This window comes from Larimichthys crocea, chromosome XIII (genome assembly GCF_000972845.2).
Source record: "Larimichthys crocea isolate SSNF chromosome XIII, L_crocea_2.0, whole genome shotgun sequence".
Lineage (NCBI taxonomy): Eukaryota > Metazoa > Chordata > Actinopteri > Sciaenidae > Larimichthys > Larimichthys crocea.
Window position 1 is genome coordinate 43722873 of NC_040023.1, and position 21460 is coordinate 43744332.

The following is a 21460-nucleotide window of genomic DNA, read 5'->3' on the forward strand; positions in this document are numbered from 1 at the left end:
CCACTAGCAAGTCTTAAGCATTAATCATAGTCTGTCTACAAGGCCTTTACTGGAGAGATAGCAGAGATCTCTAAGCTTCCCGAAGCAGACGAGGAAAGCAAGGCCTTGTGGGCGCCCTCGGGTGTTTTCATGCACCCTAATTAATCCTGTATTTTCCTGAAATGTTCCCTGGCTTTCTCCTCAGCCTTGTCCCTGTGGTGTTAGTCTTATTCTTCGCCTATTTATTATATATTTTCCCTCTCTCTGTCTCAAGTATCAGTGTGTCCCCAAGGGTTTGATTTCCAACACAAATAGTCATAAAGAAGACTGATGAGATCTCCGCTTCTGTAGCAAGAGGGAAGACATTAACACCAGGCAGTGCCATCAGCAAATGGCTGATGTTGATGCACCTTCAGCTAAACAATGCTTTAATGCCAGTTATGGGCTTCATGTGGTAATGTTAACTGAAAGGAAAGGTTAATGTTACATCGACCATTTTAAAAAATGAAGCTCTCTAGTAAAAAAAAAACAAACAAAAAAAACAAGTGGTAACTCTGGTTCAATAAATAAACCTTGGATGTGTTTCATGTAAGAAAACTGCAGCAGTGAAACATTTTTTACTGTTTTTACGCTGAAGGATAAATCCACCCTGAAACAGCTCAAAGGAATAGTTCTGCCTTTTGGGAAATATGCTCAGTTTGGTTCTCATCGAGAAAAGATTTATATAGCGGTGTTTTAATGTAATGCTACTCCAAGCAGCCAGCTAGCTAGCTTAGCTTAGCACAAAGAATAGGGAAGCTGCTAGCCTGACCCTGATCCTGCATACCAGCACCTCCTAAACTCACTAAAGCACACGCTAAATCCACTGACTCGGTATAAAGAGTAGACAGTGCATGTGTGACATCGCACGCAGGTTATATGTGGCTCCTGCTGGCACCATGTTGCTAATCCTGCCTCTTCAGCCTCCCAGCTAATCGAAAAACTGGCATCTAAAAACGTGGATCATCGACTGAATGACTGAATGATCTGTAACGGACTCATTCTGTAGCCAGCCTTAAAGGTCCAGTGTGTAGAATTTAGTTGCATCTAGTGGTCTAATTGCTGCATTGCAATCTCCTCACATCACCCTCACCTTCCTAGTGTAAAGGAGAAACAACACTTTAAGGACCCTGTCTACAGTCAGTATTTAGTTTGTCTGTCCTGGGCTACTGTAGAAACACAGGGTTTCAACATGGCGGCCTCCAAGAAAGAGGACCCGCTCCCACTGTAGATATAAAAACAGAAAGATTCTTATTTTCATGTGATTATACATGCATGAAAGCATAGTTATGAATATTATATTCCATGTCTGCCTTATTCTGAAAATAAAGGCCCCAAATCTTACACACTGGACCTTCATTGCTGTTTGAGGAACTGCAGTTTTTGGCACTTCCACATAGACTTCACTTCACTTCACTTCACTTCACTTCACTTCACAGGTTGCCGCATGGTTACATCTCATTTGTTTAATTCCCTGCATGTCGCATGTGTCACCACCGTTTTCTTTGTGCTAAGTTAAGAGTATCAACATGTTTGTCTCTTACCCAGAAAGTGAACAAGAGTATTCTTATCAAAGTATTCTTTTAACACCTGATTCTCAGGTTACATCAAAATTCAAAGTTTTTGTCATCAAAGCATTAAGGCTAACGCGTTGAGCTCGCTGCAGTGTACCTTTTTGTTTATGTCAGACTGCTTAAAGAAACAAAACCTGCAGCCATTAGCCGTACAGTCAGCTGCCATTAACGCTACATTAATTTGGTTCTTTATAGCGGGCCATTGTTAGCTCGTGGGTGCAGAGCAGAGCAGAGAAGCATAATTCTCCCTGCGGCATCTAAATATAAATCTGTGTGACCTTTTTATTTCCCCAGATGTTCCACTGCAAAGTAGATTGCATCAGCTTTCAAACAGAGCGCCACAGCTTTATTTTCTCTCATCTTGTCTGGTAAATTGCTCTTTTCTCATTTTGAGAAGCGAGGGTGATTTGTTTCGCTGCTCTGCTTTTCTAGCACATGCAGAAGCTTGAAGCTTCCTTTCTCGTTTTTTAAGTTTTGTTCTGATTAGAAGGCAAAAAAAATGCTGCTGTAATTACTGAAGAACAGTTGGTTTTTGGTTCTGTTGAATCAGATTTTCTGTTTTCTTGTCATGATTTTACTCTCAGGAGGAAATCTGCTACATTTTTCTACCAAGGGCTTCCACTCATTATCTGCATACATTATTTAAGTTGGATTTCTCACCACCATGTGGACTGTATATCTCTCTCCGTACTCTCTGTGAGCTTGTTCCATGTGTTGGTAATACTTAATTGTTCTGATCCATCATTTCCTAGAAAGAACGATGGAATTTATTAATAATTACATGAAAATAAGGAGGTTCCCTGAAAAAACTGTTCCATTCAACCCTCATGAATACTCATTATTATTGGAAACTTGATTCTCCACATAATGTTAAACTGTATGTTTGCCTGTAGACAAATTTCAATGCTGCATTAATTGCAATTAATGAAGTGGAGTTTAGCTTTTGAACATTGTTGTTATATTTCCTATAAAATAAAGACTTCACACAGTTTATAAGGACAGTATTGGAGAATTAGAGACCCACAAAAGAAAGTGTATCAGTGTCAGAATCAGTAAAGACCACCATGGGACGTGGTGTTATTTCTCAGCACTGTTTTTAAATGGCTATCAGCCGCAATTTAATGATTATTGATCTCTCAGTCGATGCTTGTGGCTCAACCTGAGGCTGACCTTGATGACATCACAGAGGTTATTTTCTTTATGCCTTTCCTCCAGAACCGAGCAGAAGTTATACAACAGTTTTCACAGGCTTACAGGAGCATAAACTCCATGTGTAAAATCATTGGACTTTGTTTTATTTGCTTTTGATGGCAGGATTTTTATTCCTCTCTGGCGGGGATTGTGTTTCCTGCTTTACCCCATATACCCGGCAGTTTGCACTCTGCACACACTCTGCTCATTATCGTTAAACCTGCTGTATTGTGCTCTCCTATACCTACAAGGATGTCTGCAGCCTGTATTATCGTATACTGTACGCTGTTCATTAGTGGCCAGCCGGGGCTCCAGGCCTGCTTGTCTTTATTATATTATTCTCTGTAAGCATACTGAATGTGCCTCTCCAAATAACTGCTCACTCTCACTGTCAAAAACATGAAAGACCACCGTGCACTCGTGTATATATATTGACACCCCTAACCCACGCTGTGTAAAATATGTTGCCGTTGTGTTGCGCAGCAGAAACTTGACAGAAGCTGCACGTTTCCAAGCGGGTGTGTCCGCTGTGGCTGAGGGATCTGAAGGTTGGAGAGAGGAGAGTGCTGCTCCGGTCTGCAAGTCAGTTTGTTTTCAGCGCTCCAAGAACTCACTCTACCCAGACCAGAGTAATTATCAAGCCTGAGGAAAGTGTATATGCACCCATGTGAGATCTGACATCATCTCCTACCATACCATCTGAACTTGTAAAAGCAAACAAACCCACACATACGCAGCACATACACACACATACCGCACAAGCTGGTTGGTCCAGGGGGCTCGTCTCTAAAGCTCCCAGTAGGAGGGGGCGTGTAGATCCTGCAAACGCTAATTAAATGTGTTTAACCCGGGGTCATTCACAGAGCCTAGAGAAAAGAAATGGACGAGACTCAGAGAGGAGTGCAGGCTTGTAACGGAGCAGGGAATCATGGGAGGTTAGAGGGAACGATACAGAAACAAGCCAAAGAGGCAGATTGAGAGTGAAGGGAGGGAGAGAGAAAAAGGCTTAACCATGTTGTAAATGTTTTATTGGGCTCCTTTGAACTACTCCAACTGAAGACACGTGTGTGTGTGTGTGTGTGTGTGTTTAAGTGTGTAAGTGTGTGCGTGCATGTGAGTTAGTGCAGGTCTCAGGTCTCAGGAGAGCACCATGCCTCTCCCACAGATGACCCAGTTAACACTGAGGATGGGAGGAAAGCCACAGACATTCAGGCTGGATTGATGAGCAGACAGATACTTCCATGGATTACACTGCTGGAGTCTTTAGATTTTTCTCCCCAAATAACTAGAACTCATGTTTGTTGTGGTACTATGGAGGCTAAATCATTAAACATTCCCTCCTCTACTTCTCCATTTTTATGCAGTCATATTCAGGGCATGAAAATGTGGTTTAGCCAGTACAAAACACTGATTTATGAGTCTAGGTTGATTTTGATCTGGAAATTGTAAGTTTGACGTCTAAATACATCACTTTATTTAAACTTATATGAAGGTGTAATCCTTTAGCTGTAGTTCATTTGGTGATACCTCTGGTTGTAACTTAAAGCTGGGTCCTCTTTCATGAGTCCACCATGTTGAACCGCCATTTTTCTACAGAAGCCCAGAACAGACAAACCAAACACTAGCTCGAAATATGGCCTCCTGCTTTTTATGTTAGAGTTGTTAGTCGCAATCTGTAACTTCACTGTCAGGTGCCACTAAATCCTGCACACTGGACCTCGAACGATAGATCACATTACTATGTATAATGTGAAGGTGCTGCTCATATAATGAACCCACAGAATATCATCGTCACACAGTTCTGCTCAGCCTGTTTTATTGTCTTTTAGCTCATTGTTTTGGTTTTAAGGCCTCAGTTTGCACCAAATAGGCAGACAGAGTGGGCGGTAGGGATGGACATTCGAATACATTTAGCATGTTAACATGCTCTGGGGTCAGATGCGAGCGCAGCCTGGTGACCGTCAGTCCAGCAGCTGAGAACACCCGCTCTAAGGGGACTGACGTTGCTGGGATGCACAGGTACCTCCGCGCTAACTTGGCCAGCCTGGGGTGCACTGACGTTAACCAGGGTCGGATGCACGTTGTTCAAGTGGTACATCATTGGAGTCGTGGACGTGTTGTACTTATACACAGCTTTGCAGTGTTTGCAGTGAAGTTTGTTAGTTTTTAATTCAAAATAGTCCCACGCCACACTTCGCCGTGACCTCTACATGATTAATTTTGAAATCTACGGGAAACTCGCAGGTAGCTGAGTGTACTGTTTTCTAAGTCAAATATCGTCCCCGGTTGGTAAAATGTTTCATTGCTGCCACACAGTGAAACCCATTGCATTGCTTCAAGACTCACACTATACAGCACCTTTATTTAATACCAACGTTTGATCAATAAAAAAAATTTACGTGATCGACACAATTCTTAACGATCAATTATCGATTATCGATCAATCATGCCCATCCCTAGTGGGCGGTTAGCTGTTGGCTACAGTGGAACATGGCAACAAGCTCTTAAAATTCTTCGAAACAAAGCTTCAAGTAGGGTGAATATTGGGCTTAGATACTCCCGGGGAGCAGAAACATGACTTCAAATGGATGCTAATGTCTGCTGGATGTGTGAACAGGCAACTCCTTCCTAACACATTAGCCATATTAGGTGATAATATGTCAACGTTGTGTTCACAGCTTGTTTTGCTGCACCTAAAAAGAAAAAAAAATCAATAGTAAATGTTTAAATAGACTTTAAATAGACTTGAAAAGGAAAGGAGTTGGAGAAAGAGAGGAAAAAAAACAGGAGGCTGGAGCATGTTTTTGATGAGGAAGTGATTTGCAGAGAGGCAGAAATTGTGATAACAGATGAAATCAGCTGGAGACGCCTGCTTCATGCTTTTAGTTGTAATTGTGCAGCGTTGTTGTCTGGGTAAACCAAGCACCGTGTCCTAGCTAGTGGTTTTAAACCACAATGCTATTGTTATGATTAGCACTACCATTAGCATTTATAGCTCTTGTAATTGGACTCTCAGTTGGGGGTAAATCCATTACTGCGGGATTAAATGGTGTCCCAGCTCTTCTGTATGTGTGTGTGGGATGGGGGAACGGTCTGCGTGTAAGTATAGTAATATAGAAATTGTGTATTTATGACATTATTTACTGAATTACTGAATTAATGTACAATCTTTAAAAGTATGACAAGCAATTCCAAATGTCTCGTCTCATATTTGTCGGGCTTAGCCAGGCTCTGTGTGTGTGTGTGTGTGTGTGGGCTCTGTGTGTGTGTGTGTGTGTGTGTGTGTGTGTGTGTTTCTGACTCATTTGCCAGACAGAGGTTCATTTGTTGCAGATGGTTAATGCAGTAGCAGTGCTGGGATTGTTATGACTTTCAGGACGTAGAAAGTGTGCCATAGCCCGAGCGGGTGACTAACATCACAAAGCTGCTTCGCCCCAACGTCCCACCGGAGAGAATTACATGCTCGGATTGGAGATGACATTCTCTCACTGAGTCAGATCAAAGCGGTCAGATTATTCTCCTCCGTTGTCCTTGGCTGGAGGAAAAGATGAAATGATGAAGAGGAGTGATGCCTCTGAGTGTGTCAACATGGAGTGCGTCCGCGCGGATGAATGCAGAAATGTTCTCGTCTGCCAAACTGCTCTTTGATTATCCACTAAACATGCGAGCTGGGAAAGTCACGCTGTAATAGATGCTAATATTTCCGCTCCCTCCTTTCCACACCTTGTTATTTTCTACCTGTTTGTCCTCTCCCTCTGCCTTGCCTTACCTTTTAACGTTTCTGTCTTTGAAATGAAGAGGCAGGAATGCTCGGTAACTGAAGTCGTGGTTCTGTTGCAACAATACCCCCTCTTACAGGTACAAGAGGAGAAGGCTGGCTCTCTGCTCCGCTGCACAGCAGAAATGCCTGAGAGCGGCGCTTCTCAGTGGAAAAGAGACCGAGGCCCCCCTTTACACCTCACGCTGACATTTGTCTGGAACCCAGATTGTATCCAGATACGATTAATCCAGCATTCCATTTATTCCTGGCATTAAAAATGTCTCCGCACTCTCCACACTGAGAGTCTGCTCTTTCCCTTGTGAGACACTTCTGAATGGCATGTGTAATGGAGATTCGAGGCAACAGTGACAACAGGTTTTTTTTTCTTTTCTTCTCCCAGAGAAGAGGCTTTTCTTTTTCTCCGGACACAGCGCACCTATTCATCCCCATCAAAAAGTTCCTCTTCATTTGTCACTGCTAACCTCGGCTGTCCTTGTTGCATCGCTGAGAGACAGACGGGCAGCCACAGAGAGAAAGTCCTCACTTCGAGAGAGACAGATATAGAGAAAGATACTGTGACATGTAGAAGAATGCAGATGGTAAAGACATGTGGAGAATCAGATCAGAGGAGGAATGTGAAGGAATGTCCCACAGCCCCAACGTACTCCGGCATGTATCGTTAAATTTCAAGTGTCGAGCCAGTGATTCTCCAAGAACTGCCTCTTCGTGTTCAGTCTTGCTTCATTCATATTATATCAGAAAAGGGGGCTTTTGATAAGAATGCTGCTTTTGTTCAAAGGACATGACCTTCTCTCTCTGTCTGCAAAGCTGATGAGGACTGTGATCGAAATCCAATATCTTCAAATATTGGATATGTGTTGTTTTTTTTAAATGCAATGACAGGTTTGCACTTCATACCCTGTGTGAGAAGTCCAGCATCCAGCGTCACACCAGCTTGTTTTACAGCACGCCAAAATCCAAACAATAATCCATCATATGTAATAACCTTTAGTCGAGCTGTTTGAAGAGAACAGAACAGATTCTTCTTTTTAGGTGATTCTATACTACTGTAAACACAGTTATGCACATTATATTCCATTTATGTCATATTCTGTAAAAAGCCCTGGAGAAAACTGTCTTTATTCAAAGGACCTGGTTTAGTAACGGAGAGCACAAGTACTCACAAGGTCACTCAGCTTCCAACAGTGCCTATTTCATGAGAATATGTGAATGAATTTCGCGGCACCATCTTCTGATGGGATTAGGTTTTTTACGCTCACGAAAACAGGGCAGCAGCACAATGTGCGGTGTCATCGCGTGTTTAATTAAAACACACGTCTCTTAAGAATTTCCTGTTGTCGTTTGTGCGTACTCTTCCCTCTTATACTGCCTTCTTTTTTTTTTCCTTCTAAATTCCAGATAAAGAAAATTAGCTGGCTCTCTTGAACTTGTTGACAACTTGGCATAGTACGAGCGAGAGAAATTCCCTCTGGTGCTGGTGCACAGCCACTGACAACAGACATGCCACGGCTTTGACAGTGCATACAGATATGAGATAGCACGAAGAATAACAGCCGCCTCGTGTGCATCCTTTTCTGCAAGTGCTTGTGTATAGTCTTGTCTATGAAAAGTGACACTTGGCTTAAAAATGACCCTGTCTGCGTTTTCTGTGTGTTCCTTCATGTGTGACCCCCCCCCCCCCCCCAAATACCTTGAATCCGCGTGACTCTCAGTTTGACAGTTACAGGAAATCTTTGATACGTCAGAGCTCGTTGCTAGGAGACTATTTATTGAATCGAACCCCACAACACATACTAGAGCACCACCTCTCCAACTGTAACTCACACACATGTATTGGATGTAATGTAGTTCTTTTTATTAAAGAGAAGGGAGGATATACACACACACACACACACACACACACACACATTACACACACATTATCTGTTTCACCTGTAGCTTCGGTTCAGTCGGTTCACCTTATACCAAAACTCCAAGTCAAGCCCAGTCAAGCTCGCCACGAAGGTCGCCTCCACGTTCATGTCTGAGAACTCACCTCCCCTCGCTTTCTTGTCTTCTATCCTTGTTTCTATCTCTTCGTTTTCATCACACCCACGCCTGCTCTGAACCTTTGCAGACTTTTAATGGTTTTAGGTTCACTTGCCTCACAGATGGCAATCGTCAGGGTTTAATTGAGGCTTGCAAGTGAGTGGATGAGGCAGTTTCAGAGAGGATTTTTAAGTAGCACCTTGAACAACTCTCTCTCTTTTTTTTAAAGGGTTCCACAAAAAGCCATAAATTGGCTTTTGGCCTAGTTCCATCTCTTGCTCTATTCCCTCATATGCTTCTATAATGTAGACTGCAAATGTTATTCTTGCTGCAGATATTATTCTTTTGCCGAATCTGTCAGGCAGAAGGGATTTAGTGTTAAGTTTCAGCTTCTTCTTCTTCTTCTTCTTTTTTTTCTGTTCTTGGAAATGGTGTACAACAGCTCCAATAGTTTTTCTTGGTGCCTCGGAGAGATGAGCCCATTTCTCTCCCCGCACAAAGCTTATTAGTTTTCACTGTCAGCCTCCTTCTCTCTGCCACTAGTTTCTCTCTGTTGGAGCAGGGCCTCTGCTCTCAACCGCAGCTCGTGATTGTCTGTGCAAAACTATAAAGTGATTTCTCAGACTTATCACATTATGGGCTGTCCTGAAATAAGCATTATCTCCAACAGTGGGTCTTTATTCGAGTCACTCTGCAATCTTGGCCAGCAGGCTGATTCTCTACCAGGAAAGTCAACTTGTTTATGAGCTTATAACCCTGATTCATTTTCTTAAACATAAGGGCTTTAGTTAGAATGCTAAGTGGCTGTGGTTGATGGGTCTGGATCAGCTTATTGGAACAGAGCCTTCAGTTGTACGTGCCTCTCATCCCATGTGTTGATGCGATGAACTAGTGGCCAAAACATGCCGTGGTCCACGTCGCCCTGCCGGTCTCTGTGGCTTTTGCAGTTCTGGATGACTTGAGTGCGAGAGAGAGACGTCACCTTTTTCACGCCTCTTTTACTCTTGCTCTTGTCGCGTCTTCTCTGCTTTCTCTGCAGCCTCATTTGGCCGTCTCATCTCACCTCAGCGTGTAAAGTCATCTTTTCCCCCGTAAAATCTCCTCTGCTCTTCTTTCAGGCTTCCTCCTGACTCCTCTCCTCTCCTCTCCTCTCGTCTCCTCTCCCACGTTGTTCAAGCCACAGTTCCCACAAGCCCCGGGGCCACAGCTGTAGCTCGTCCATGTCTCCCCCTGACCTCCCCATGTAGCAGTGGAGAACAGCTGTTCCCTGTACACACACAGACACACACACACTCACACACTAACCAGCCAAGTGCAGAGCTCGGGGGGGAAGCCTGCAGTGGGTTTGCTCTTTGGGTTTATCATCACAGTTAGCACACACACAAACACACAGAGACACACGGTATGTGGTCTGACATGAACAGGATGTCTCTCTGCTTTGCACCCAGACAGACAGACAGACAAGATCTATGTAACATAAAATAAAGGTATACACACACACAGCACTGAGACACACACACAGCACAACTCCCCCAGTCAGCCTAAACCTAAGACACTCATTGAAAGGCTTAGTCGTCCCTTTTGTTCCTCAGGGTGGGGACCGGAGTGACCTTTGACCTGTGCATCATGACCCCACCCAGCTTTGGAGCCTATGTTCGGTCACATGAGACCAGGTTAGCACTTCAGAGGTGTGTCATTAGTGTTACGATGGAGCGGTTGTAGCCGAAGGGGACGTTTGCTGTGGTGATATAATAAGAGCTACAAAGGAATGTAGACAGACAGCACAGACACAACAGAATACAGACACAGAGGTTAATGCCTAATATTATGTCAGTGTCTGTGTATTGAGCTACAAGATCAGATAACACACACCATCTCCGAAAATATTACGCTGTCAGAGTAGAGATATTAAAATACAGCAACTTGGCCGACCCTGTTCAGCTACAGACACTTTTATTCTAAATATATGAACATTATTTATGTTGGCTGTTGTTGAATCCTGAGCTCATTTAGTGGAAGAGGTTACATTTCAAAATATTATTATATTTATTTATACTTATTTTAAATCATACAATGATTTTTCAGTTTATTTACATTCATATTTTTTTTGATGATATTTTAAAGAAATATTTCCAAGATTGCGCCGTGTTTCACTGGAGGGAGGTCATGTGCCACCTGTGGAAGAACCCCTGATTCAGATACTTATATGGTTAAAGGTTCAGTGTGTAAGATTTGGGGCCTTTATTTTCAGAATAAGGGAGATATGGAAAATAATATTCATAACTATGTTTTCATGCATGTATAATCGTCTGAAAGTATAATTATAATATATATAAATATATATAATAATATTATTTTTGTTATTTAAAAATGATCCCATTATATCTACAGTTGGAGCAGGTCCTCTTTCTTGGAGGCCGCCATGTTGAAACCCTGTGTTTCTACAGTAGCCCAGAACAGACAAACTAAATACTGACTGTAGACAGGGACCTTAAAGTGTTGTTTCTCCTTTACACTAGGAAGGTGAGGGTGATGTGAGGAGATTGCAATGCAGCGATTAGACCACTAGATGCAACTCAATTGTACACACTGGACCTTTAAGCTTTAAATTTATTCAGGTCAAATTCCTTTACAGCTGCTTCATGTTCTTTTATTCATTTTAAAAAGACAAAGTCAGCCATGCTAGTGACTTTGTGAGGCTTTACATTTATGGTGCAGCTGAATGCTAACATCAGCATGCTAACATGCCGATGATAACTACCGGTACCAGTGTTTTTTGTTTTGCCATCTAAGCTGAGCCTGCTAGCATGTTAACAAGGTGGTAAACACAAAGCAGAGCTGAGGCTCACAAACCACAGAGATGGGCACACTCATACATATATACATGATACAATTCATCCTGAGAGGTGGGTGGTGGGGGCGTGAACGTGTGTGTGTGTGTGTGTGTGTGTGTGGCACATTCAACCAATAGTCGAAGACATTTCACTCAAATCCACAAATGTGAACCTCATGGTGGCTCAAAGAGAGAAGTCATTAGGATTCATCCTCTGGGGGGCTGTGAATGTCAAAAGATTTCATGGTAATCCATCAAAAATTTGTGGCCCAAACTCTCATTCTGTATTTCACTCAGTCACTATTTTCCACCATGGTCATTCAAGCCTCAGCATCACATTAGACTGCACAGCATAGCGGCTCTACCCACACCGACCATCCACCCAGACACTCAAACGCACCGGGTTAGTGCTCACAGCAGCTGCATGGCTACTCACATACATATAAACAGACAAATACACACACACACACACACACACACACACACACACGTGTAGATACACAGCGATTCATAGCCTTTGCTGGTATGTAGGCCCGGGAGTGTTGGCTGAATTTGAATGCAGACCTCCAGCTGACATCTATCCATGATTAATGAGAGAGTCTGGGTTAAGTTTTGGCTCCTTAATGAATACAGTTTGAGAAGTTGAAGAGCCTATCAATATTTGACATGACTCTTGAATATGTTTGCATAATTGATGCAGGAATCTAAATTGAATCATAATTGCATCATGGTGGACGTTTCGTCCTCTTTCTATTTCTCATTATTTTCCTCGTCCTTTGTATCCCACCCCCCATGATATTTCTCTCAAGACCAAATATGACTCCTCCACTAACATTTTCTCACACACACACACAGACACACACACACGCACACACTCAGATGGGGGCCGACAGACAATCAATGTGATCTCAGGGTGTGACTGACACATGGTACTGATGAACCCACTGGGTAGCGTATCGCTTTGCTTGCCTCTCTGCTTGTGATTGACAGCTGTACCACTCTCTCTCTCTCTCTCTCTCTCTCTCTCTCTCTCTCTCTCTCTTTCTCTCTCTCTTACTCTCTCTCTCTCTCACTCACACACACTCACACACACACACACACACACACACACAGACATCCTTGGAGCACTGACTGTCTCAGGCATCATGCTGTTCTCCAGTGTCGTGCGGTGCTGACATACTCTGTGTTTGATGCTGATGTCAAACTTACTCTCGAATGATTGTGTACGTTCTTGGCTGTGTGTGTGCGCGTGCGTGCCCTTGCCTGTGTGTGTGTGTGAGATGGAGGATCTTTTTTGAATCAGTCTTGGTACAGTACATATCAATAAAGGAGGCAAATTAAGGTCACATGCTGCTGTTAGCTCTGACTAAAACCACAGATCTCAATTGTTGGTGAGGTATACAGAAAAATCTGTATGATGGAGTATTATGTGATGTATAAAGATATTATGAAACTCAGGTCTAGAGCTGAAATGATTGGTGAATGATTTATTTTCATATTTTTCCAGCAAAATGGCCAGAGCAGTCTGTTCTCTTTGTATTATGTCATAGTAAACTCAGCATGTTGAAGTTTGGAGTACTGCTTGAAAGAAACAAAAGAAATGAATTAATTAATAATCAATATAATTGTTGCAGGTCAGTCATGAAAAAACTGCACAAAAAAATGAATCAAATGCTGATGTCGAACAAAAAATTTTTTTGGAGCTTTCAACCTGCATCCTTCATCAGTTTCACGAGTTTGTTTAGTTGTCAAGGAGATGGCTTGACTTTGAAGTGTGGAAATCTGGTCATATGATACCAGATGGATGTGTACTGTATGTCGGCAATCAGTCACCAACACACACACTCAACAAACGTCTCGACGTCTCTATGACAACATCACGCAGTACAATGATAATAAATAGTAATGATACTGTGTGAACATCTCCTGTAATGTGAGATCCAGTTTTATATGACGGACAGGGTTAGCTAGTCGGCTGAAATCACGTAACAGACCAGGGTTAGCTGTGTGTGGGGCTCATTTCATTTGGATATTTAACTCGTTGCTTCTTCTGTGGTGGTTTCATGGCACCTGACTGGAGAATTAGCGCCGCCAGCTTCCCAACGAAGCTTCCTATTAACCGTCTAACGGTAGTGAATGGAATGCTGCTTTTTTTTGTGGCTCCATGTAGAACCACCACAGAGACCCTTATTTATGACTTTTCAACTTGAAATCCAGCGAGATGAGGAGATGCACAGACTAGACTAGAATTTGCAGGGAAACTTATCTGCAGCCGCCGTGATGTTTTTGTTTACGCCATCTCTCTTCCGAGGCCTTTTAAAAAGGAAAAACCTCCAACAATGTTCTACCGTGTGTCTGAAAAGAAGCCTGCTTCTCCAAATTCCTGCAAAGCCGATGTTTCAAAGATGCAATCTTGACTGATGACAGTGCATCTCTCCATCCAGCCTCCGTGCGCCCAGCCATCCATTTACTGTGATAGTCAGGGCTCTGCTCTGGGCGGGTTCTTAGCATTCACTGACTGCCAGTGTTGTGCTGAGGGACCCAGGTGGCTCCAGGACCATGTTTATATTTTGATTTAGAAGAGTCTTCAGAGGGAATACATTAGAATGTGTTTGCAGGCAAGGAATTAGATGCAATTAAGTTTCTGCTCACCTATTGGAGGAGAGTAGAACTGGTCTTTTCCAGCAGATGGGACCCCGATAATGTTTGGTGGCGCTTTGAAAATAAGAGGGTTAGTGTGCATATTAACGTGGATTGAAGAGCGAGAGTGTCTGAGTGTTTGTGTGTGTGTATGTGTTTGTGTGTTTAATAGAGTGTGTGTGGTATTTAGACTTCAAGATTTTGGAGATGGATTTGTCATGAAAGAGCCTGCAGTGACTGTAATGTGGATGGACGGATCTAAGCATTCCTGTGTGTGTGTGTGTGTGCGTGCGTGCGTGCGTGCGTGTGTATCAGATGAAAGGACATCTCGGCTAACTCCAGCCTCCTCTGCACTCCTCATTTCAGTGGCTCTGATGACAAAATGTGTCAGTGTTTAAAAAGAGGCCGCCGCAGAGCATGTGCTGACACGTCTAAATCTGAGATTCTCTCACACATATACACACATACACACACACACACACCCACACCCACACACTAACGTGCACAGTGAGGCGTCCCGAGGGCCATCTGGAAGTGCAGAGCGAGGCACAGCTGGTCTCCAGCCAACGTCCAAGCAGTCCGGACCCCTCATCTGCAAGATCACACAGCAAGGTGCCGATCACTGACCAAGTGTGAAGCGTGATTGTTGCTGCCATCGTGAAAACAAGTTCCCCACACCCGGGTACGTGTGCGGAATAGTCGTCGCCGAGTTTGGAATGGACCTCACTTCCATCCTCTGGAGAGTCAAGTGTGTGTGTGTGTGTGTGTGTGTGTGTGTGTGTGTGTGTTCAGTTGGGGACTACAGCTCAGACACTAAATGTAACTGAAAAATTGCCTCCATCTGTTGGCGGTGGAAAAAATCCGAGAGGACAAATTGAAAAGATTCCAAGGATAAACCCGTCATAGTGAATTAGTATCGCGGCAGGAAGACTTCTTGTTATCGGGGTATTTGTAAAATATTCAGGCTTACACGTGTGAAGGGGGGATGATGGGTAGCTGGAGGGAAAGGACAGGACGCTGACTTGAACTGATTCAGAAGTTTATGAGAGTGTGATTCTGCATGTTTATGAGCACTATCTTTATGAGAATGTTTTTTTTTTATTTATTCTTACATGGTTCACACCCATCACCTGCAGCTATACTAAATGCCGGGCTATCATTTCAATAGTAATATTGATCGAATAGAGCTATGCAAACTAGTGTGACATCTAAGAAATTCCTTAAACCTGGATTTCTTTCAAATTCAAAGCCGAGTCAGCGCGACTTTCCAGGCAGAAACCGAGGTAGGGCTCGTTTATTGGCAGCATGGGGAGAATTTCTAAGAATCATCTGTGAAGGCTACAGGACACCAGCATGGAGAGCACAGATATCAAGTTGTACCATCAGTTTCTTAGCATTACAGTACTTTTGATTCTTAGTTTTGTGTTTGGAGGCTTGTTTTTCTGCAGTCGCTCTGTATTCACGCAGGGTGAGAGTGAACGAGAGCTAGAGAGAGAGAGAGAGAGAGATTACAGAGATATTACCGTGCACCCATCAGTCAGCGATTCCCCTCAAGAAATTGTTCTTGACGGGGCAGAAAGACCTGTCATATTAAGTCCTTGTTCAGATCTTATAACCAGTTATATCCGTGTCCTGTTGAAATCAGGGCAAGATGGACTTCCAGGTTCACACCTGCTATCAGATGAACACTTGATGCATACCCATTATGCAAATAACCACACACGCCACTTCTGTTTCTGAAAGATCAGAGTGAAAACATCACAGACTGTCATCAGCTCTTACATCAGCACTTATTTACACTCCATCCAATCAGATGATTGGCGGTTCGATCCCCGGCTCCTCCAGTCTGCATGTCGAAGTGTCCTTGCGCTACATAAGTACAGTCCATTTACCATCAATGCCGACTTTTTGCTAATTGTTTTGGGGATCGGGTGATGAAACGGGCACGTGCAGGGGCACGTTCTTCCACTTATGCAGATGATAGCTGACCAACATTAGGACGCGCTCTGCTCGGTCCAGATCTCAGTGCATCCTCATTTTGTAACAGCTGTCCTCTTGTAATGCAGTCTCATCTGGCTCATCTGTTTGCTTTATTCACTTATGTCGACTGCGCTCAGGTTCTGTCTGCATCATGACTTGGCTTGTTTTTAGAGCGTTTATGTCTTTCTCATGATCACCACCAGTCAAATCAACAACAATGAACTCAGCTGTTGACATGTTGAATTACCCACTGAGCTCTGTGGACTCTGACGGGTAGTGGAGATTCTTAACAGTCCTGTAAGTGGGCGTAATCAGATTGGCCTCGGTGTGTGGACAGACCGCAGGGCCGTCATGGGTTTGACCACAGAAAGCCTGTTTGTTTGGCCAGGCGGACCTCTGGGTCAGTCCATGCTAGAATGCTAATTGGAAGTAGCATAAGCTGGCTAATGAGTGCTAATTAGGCTAATGAATTAGTTTCACAGTGTACAGCAGGCGTTACAGCAGACGAGGAGGAGGAGGAGAAGGATGGGACAAAATGGAAAGCCACGCATCTGGATGCACACACACAGACGTTGACTCACGCTTTGCCACACAGCTGCGGGGTAAATAAGTAAAGAGGGTGAAAGTTAAGAGGACACACACACACACACACACACATTCCAGTCACTTCTCCCGAGCTCGTATCTGTCACTATACGCATGTGCGCACACATGATCATAGTGAAACACACACAGAAACATAGGAGCCTACAATCGTCCTCAGTCCACAAACACACTCCCCCTCACCAAACACACTCTGTCGTTTTTTACCCACAAGCTCACTTAGCCTGCACATCTGCCATACTCTCATGGGAACACACACAACAATATGCTTCAACTTAGACACTAGTGTTTATGGGGAGTACGAGACTTCTGTTTAATTACCGCTGGAATCTGTCCTTACTCTGTTTGGGGGTTATTTAGCAGACAAATGAGCACATCTGTGGCCTGACATGCATAACGACAAATATGTTTAATATACTTTTGATGTTCAGCCACCACATCTGAACGTTCACGTTCATGCTTGTGTGCAGAAGGACACAGTGAGAGGAGCTTTATTCATAAATGAATGAATTGGTGAGACTTTACTACAGGGTTTAGTTTTTCGGTTACAAAACCTCCCTCTCCCTCTCTCTCTCTCCCTCTCTCTCACACACACACACACACACACACACACACACACACACAGAGAGAGAGAGAGAGAGAGAGAAATCCCACTGCAATACAATACAAAAAAAACTTTTTTTGTTCCAGCCATCACCAGACCTCCAGACAGCCATTCTTTCACACACTCCTGCAGACACAGACACATAGAGAAACACACTTCGGAAGACAAAGAAATTAGTGAGCGAGTGGCAGAAGGAGACAGGAGAGAGGTCCAGGAGGCTAATATAACAACAGTCTCAATAAGCAGTAAATTGGATCTCTTTCTCTCTGCTCTCTGGAACACACTCTGGCTGCTGCTGGTGGTTTTATGTTTTCATCACGCTGAAGCTCCACGTTCAGGTGCCTGCTGGGTGCACACATGGAACCAGAAAGACCAGGTGGCAGCCCACCAAGTGCACACCTTTGGGGAATCTGGGCAGCCACAACGGAATACATTTATACAAGTGCTGCGCTAAAATACAACTTACCTGACTGTTTATACTACATCTCTACATTTCACAGGGAAAGATGCACACAAAATGCTACAGCATTAATGAGAAAGCCAAGGACATCATCATATGATGGTGCTTGTACATGTATGTTTTTACTAATACTGATATTTTAGTGGGTATCCATGAAGTTGTACTCCACCTGTTGTCCACATGCAGGGAATCAAGAACCAGTTCCAAACCATCAGATTTGTACGATTCCAAGCTTATTAATAACCTGCATTAGTGTTTTTCTGACAGCTGCACATCAAAAAACAATGACCTGCATCATGGGTCTAGTAGTCATGGCGGAGAGGAAGAAACGTTCCTCTCATGAGGAAAGATGACAGTGAACAGTGTAATGCAAAATATGAAATGCAGGAATATCTGAAACATCTTTCTAAAAATCCAGGCATGTCACTGCTTCATTCAGTACAGTGAAGGCACTGTGAACTTGACCTTTAAACTTTGTTCAGAAGTTGGTCTGGATTGTTTCTTGCATGCTGAAAGTAGAACTCTTGTATAAAAACAGATCCGGATCTCCAAAAAGTTCAACTAGACTTTTTGTCTACTTCTTTCTTTGTGGAATGAAAGACCACACACTGAAGCTCTCTGAATCATATATGTGCTTGACATGCGCCATTATAGAAAGGAAGGCTGGAAGTGTAGCAACAAAGCGGAAGGACTTAGCAAAGGGTCAGTTCACTTTTTAATTATGTTAGGGTATTGCTCCTGATAGCATCTGAGTATGTCTTCCTCCACTGACCATGAGGGAGCTGCGGTGTGGTTGATGGAGATGTGGGTGCATAATTCGACAAAAGTTTCTCTCAGCTACTAATAACATCAGCTAGATGTTGTGTTTATTAAAAAATACTTTCTCCTGTATGTGTGGATGAAGCCCTGATCCGATGTAATAAAGTTGCTGCAAATGAAGACACTTAATGACAGGTTGCTACAGCAACGGTGTATGACGTTGCCGTTGGGGCTTGTTTTTTACCTCCTCACAGTTGTTGGACACGTACACACAAACACACTCTCATGTGCACACCAGAGGTCACCTCCTGTATGACACTGTGCTGTTTTCTGTCTGCTTCACGTTGAAGTGATTTCCTCCAGCAGGTTATTGCTTCACATTTGTCACACACTCTACAGCTTCTACAGCGCTTTCATCATATTCACCTGTTTCGCCCAAACACACGTGCGTACACACTCTTATATGCAAAGAAAAACATAAATACACACACATACACACACACACACAATCACAGCCTGCAGGCTCGCAGCTCTGCTGTGGTTTCCCTCTGCCAGCTCAAGGTCATGAGGAGAAAACGAATGGGAGGGCTGTTGTTCACCAGGACACAAAAAGAGGAGAAGAAGAAATACAGAGGGGGGAGAAAATAAAACTGAAAGCAAGCTGTGGCCTGTGAACCGTGTGTGAAGTGCAAACCAGCAGGGGATTCAAAGGAAGGAAGAGGAGTTAGGAGAAGGTCCTGGGAGGTGAAGGTGGATTTACACAGCAAGGGGGACGTCCTTGTGCAAGCCTCGTCCTGCGACCTCCTCACCTCGCTCCGATCTGTAAACCACAAACATTCGCTCGTAAAAAGAAAATGTATGTCTTTTAGGCACGACGGAGCCGTAATTTGAGGTTAAGGTGCACTACAGGTGGATGTCACACGAGAGATGTGCTGCTGCTTCGGCCACCAAAAAAATCCATCGTGTAAAGCAGTTATTCACTGAGAGAGTTGGTTTAAAACCATTAAAGTTTTAAAGTCCTTCACACAACGCAGATTAGGTCAGACAGAAACAAACAGACGGCATTAAACATAGCGGAGGAAGAAGATCTGGCACACATGGAGGCGCAGTGGTTAGATGCAACATTTTACAGGGCTGCTGTGTGTTAAATCCACACATTAATATTCACTGCTATCAGATGCTGGCCTGTTTGGTGGGCTGTTACACACACACACACACACACACAGACATCGTCCAGGCAGACAGCTGGTGTGGAAATATGGGCTAAGATAGCTTCTTCGTTTCCATCGACAGGTGACGGAACGTCAATGTGAGGGCGTGCAGCTGTCGCTTGTTCGCACTGCGCGTGTGTCTGCGAGTCTGTCGGTGTGTGTGTGTGTGTGTGTGTGTGTGTGTGTGTGTGTGTGATAACTGTGTTATGTGCTGCACAGAACGTTATGCATCTAGGTGTGAATGAGGGTGGGATATTATCACATGCTGTTATGTCCCGGCACTTCATTAAAGCTTGGCTAAAGAAGAGACAAGGCAGCATCTTGCTGGCAACATCAGCAATCACCATCAAGTGTGTGTGTGTGTGTGTCTGTGTAGGTGTCGCTGTGTGTGTATGTGTTTGAACTTTGTGCTTGGCTTCCAGCTTTGTCAGCTCGGTCCATATTCACAGGCGCACACAGAAGGCAGCATCAGCAATTGCTGTCACACTTGTGTACAAGCTGCAGTACATGCACGGCATCATCAATAGAGCAGAATGCATATCTACAGAGTGTGTGTGTGTGTGTGTGTGTGTGTGTGTGTGTGTGTGTCCTGTAACCTTCACCTTGTATAGATTATGGCTAAATGAGAAATGATTTTCTGCCTCAACAGTCGCTTAACCCCCAACCTGAACAAACCTAAGGGCTCATTATTTTCCATTTTTGCCCCTGAACCCCCCAAAATTGTATTATTATTATTATTATTGTTATTGTTATTGTTATTATTGTTATTATTATTATTAGCACACACAGTAAACTCTAAATATTTGTTTTTCATTTCTCTGGTGCATAATGATCATCTCATTTCTACTTTCTCCTGATTCTTTTTTTTATTTTTAAATATATTAACACATTTTCAGAGCTGTCATCGTTGCAGCACGATGTAGTTTACAGTTTGTTATGATCACTGTCTTCTGGATCAGGAAACATAACTTTTGGGAGCATGGTGACATGAAATGTGTGAAAAACAGCTAAAACAAATCTGCTCTTTAAAAAAAACAAAAAAAAACAAACATCTTTTTATTATTAAAAAAGAGAATGCACTCTCAGCTAGCATGTTAGCATTTCTTAGCTCTGTGTTCATGTAGGGATAGAGAGCTGTAGTAGAATGTAAACACCATATGAAAGATGGCCAGACACATAAACCAGAATACACACACAAAATGCGAAAACACAGAAAAGCAGCATGCATGCAAACAAACACACAGACTGATGCACTGATACACACTGTCTCTCTATTTCTGTCTTTCTCTGTTTCTCTCTCTCTCTCTCGCACTCACGCAAACACACACACGCACACACACACACACACACACACACACACACACACACACACACACGCACAGAGCCAGCTGTGTGGTGGAAGCAGGTGTCACTCTCAGCTCATTACCCCTGGCAGGGTTGATCACCCTGTTTGGAGAGCAATAAGACACACCTCGCTGGAGAGATAGAGGGATGAAGGGGGGCAGGTGGAGGAGGAGGAGAAAGAGGAGCCGGGAGGGGAACAGAGGGAGGTGGGGAGCATTGACCTCCTGCTCTAAGAGATAGAGAGGTTGTGAAAGGTAGTGGGCAGTGAAGACGGGGTGTGCAAAGGAGCATGTGGTTTGTGAGATAGGAGGAAGGAGGAACAAGGGGGATAGGAGAGGTGTGAGCATGTGAGTTTTTGGATGGAGAGGCTGAAGCTAAAGTGGATATTTAACTTTGAGCCGTAATATATCTGAATGTCTGAGTTGAAAACAGTTT

The 21460-nt window shown here is 43.5% G+C and overlaps 1 protein-coding gene across 1 annotated transcript in view; it reads left to right on the top strand.

Moving 5' to 3' along the window:
• The window catches only part of ext1b (exostosin glycosyltransferase 1b), a 117489-nt gene that overhangs the window by 57963 nt on the left and 38066 nt on the right, over positions 1 to 21460 (top strand). The gene's annotated exons all lie outside the window — the stretch shown is intronic.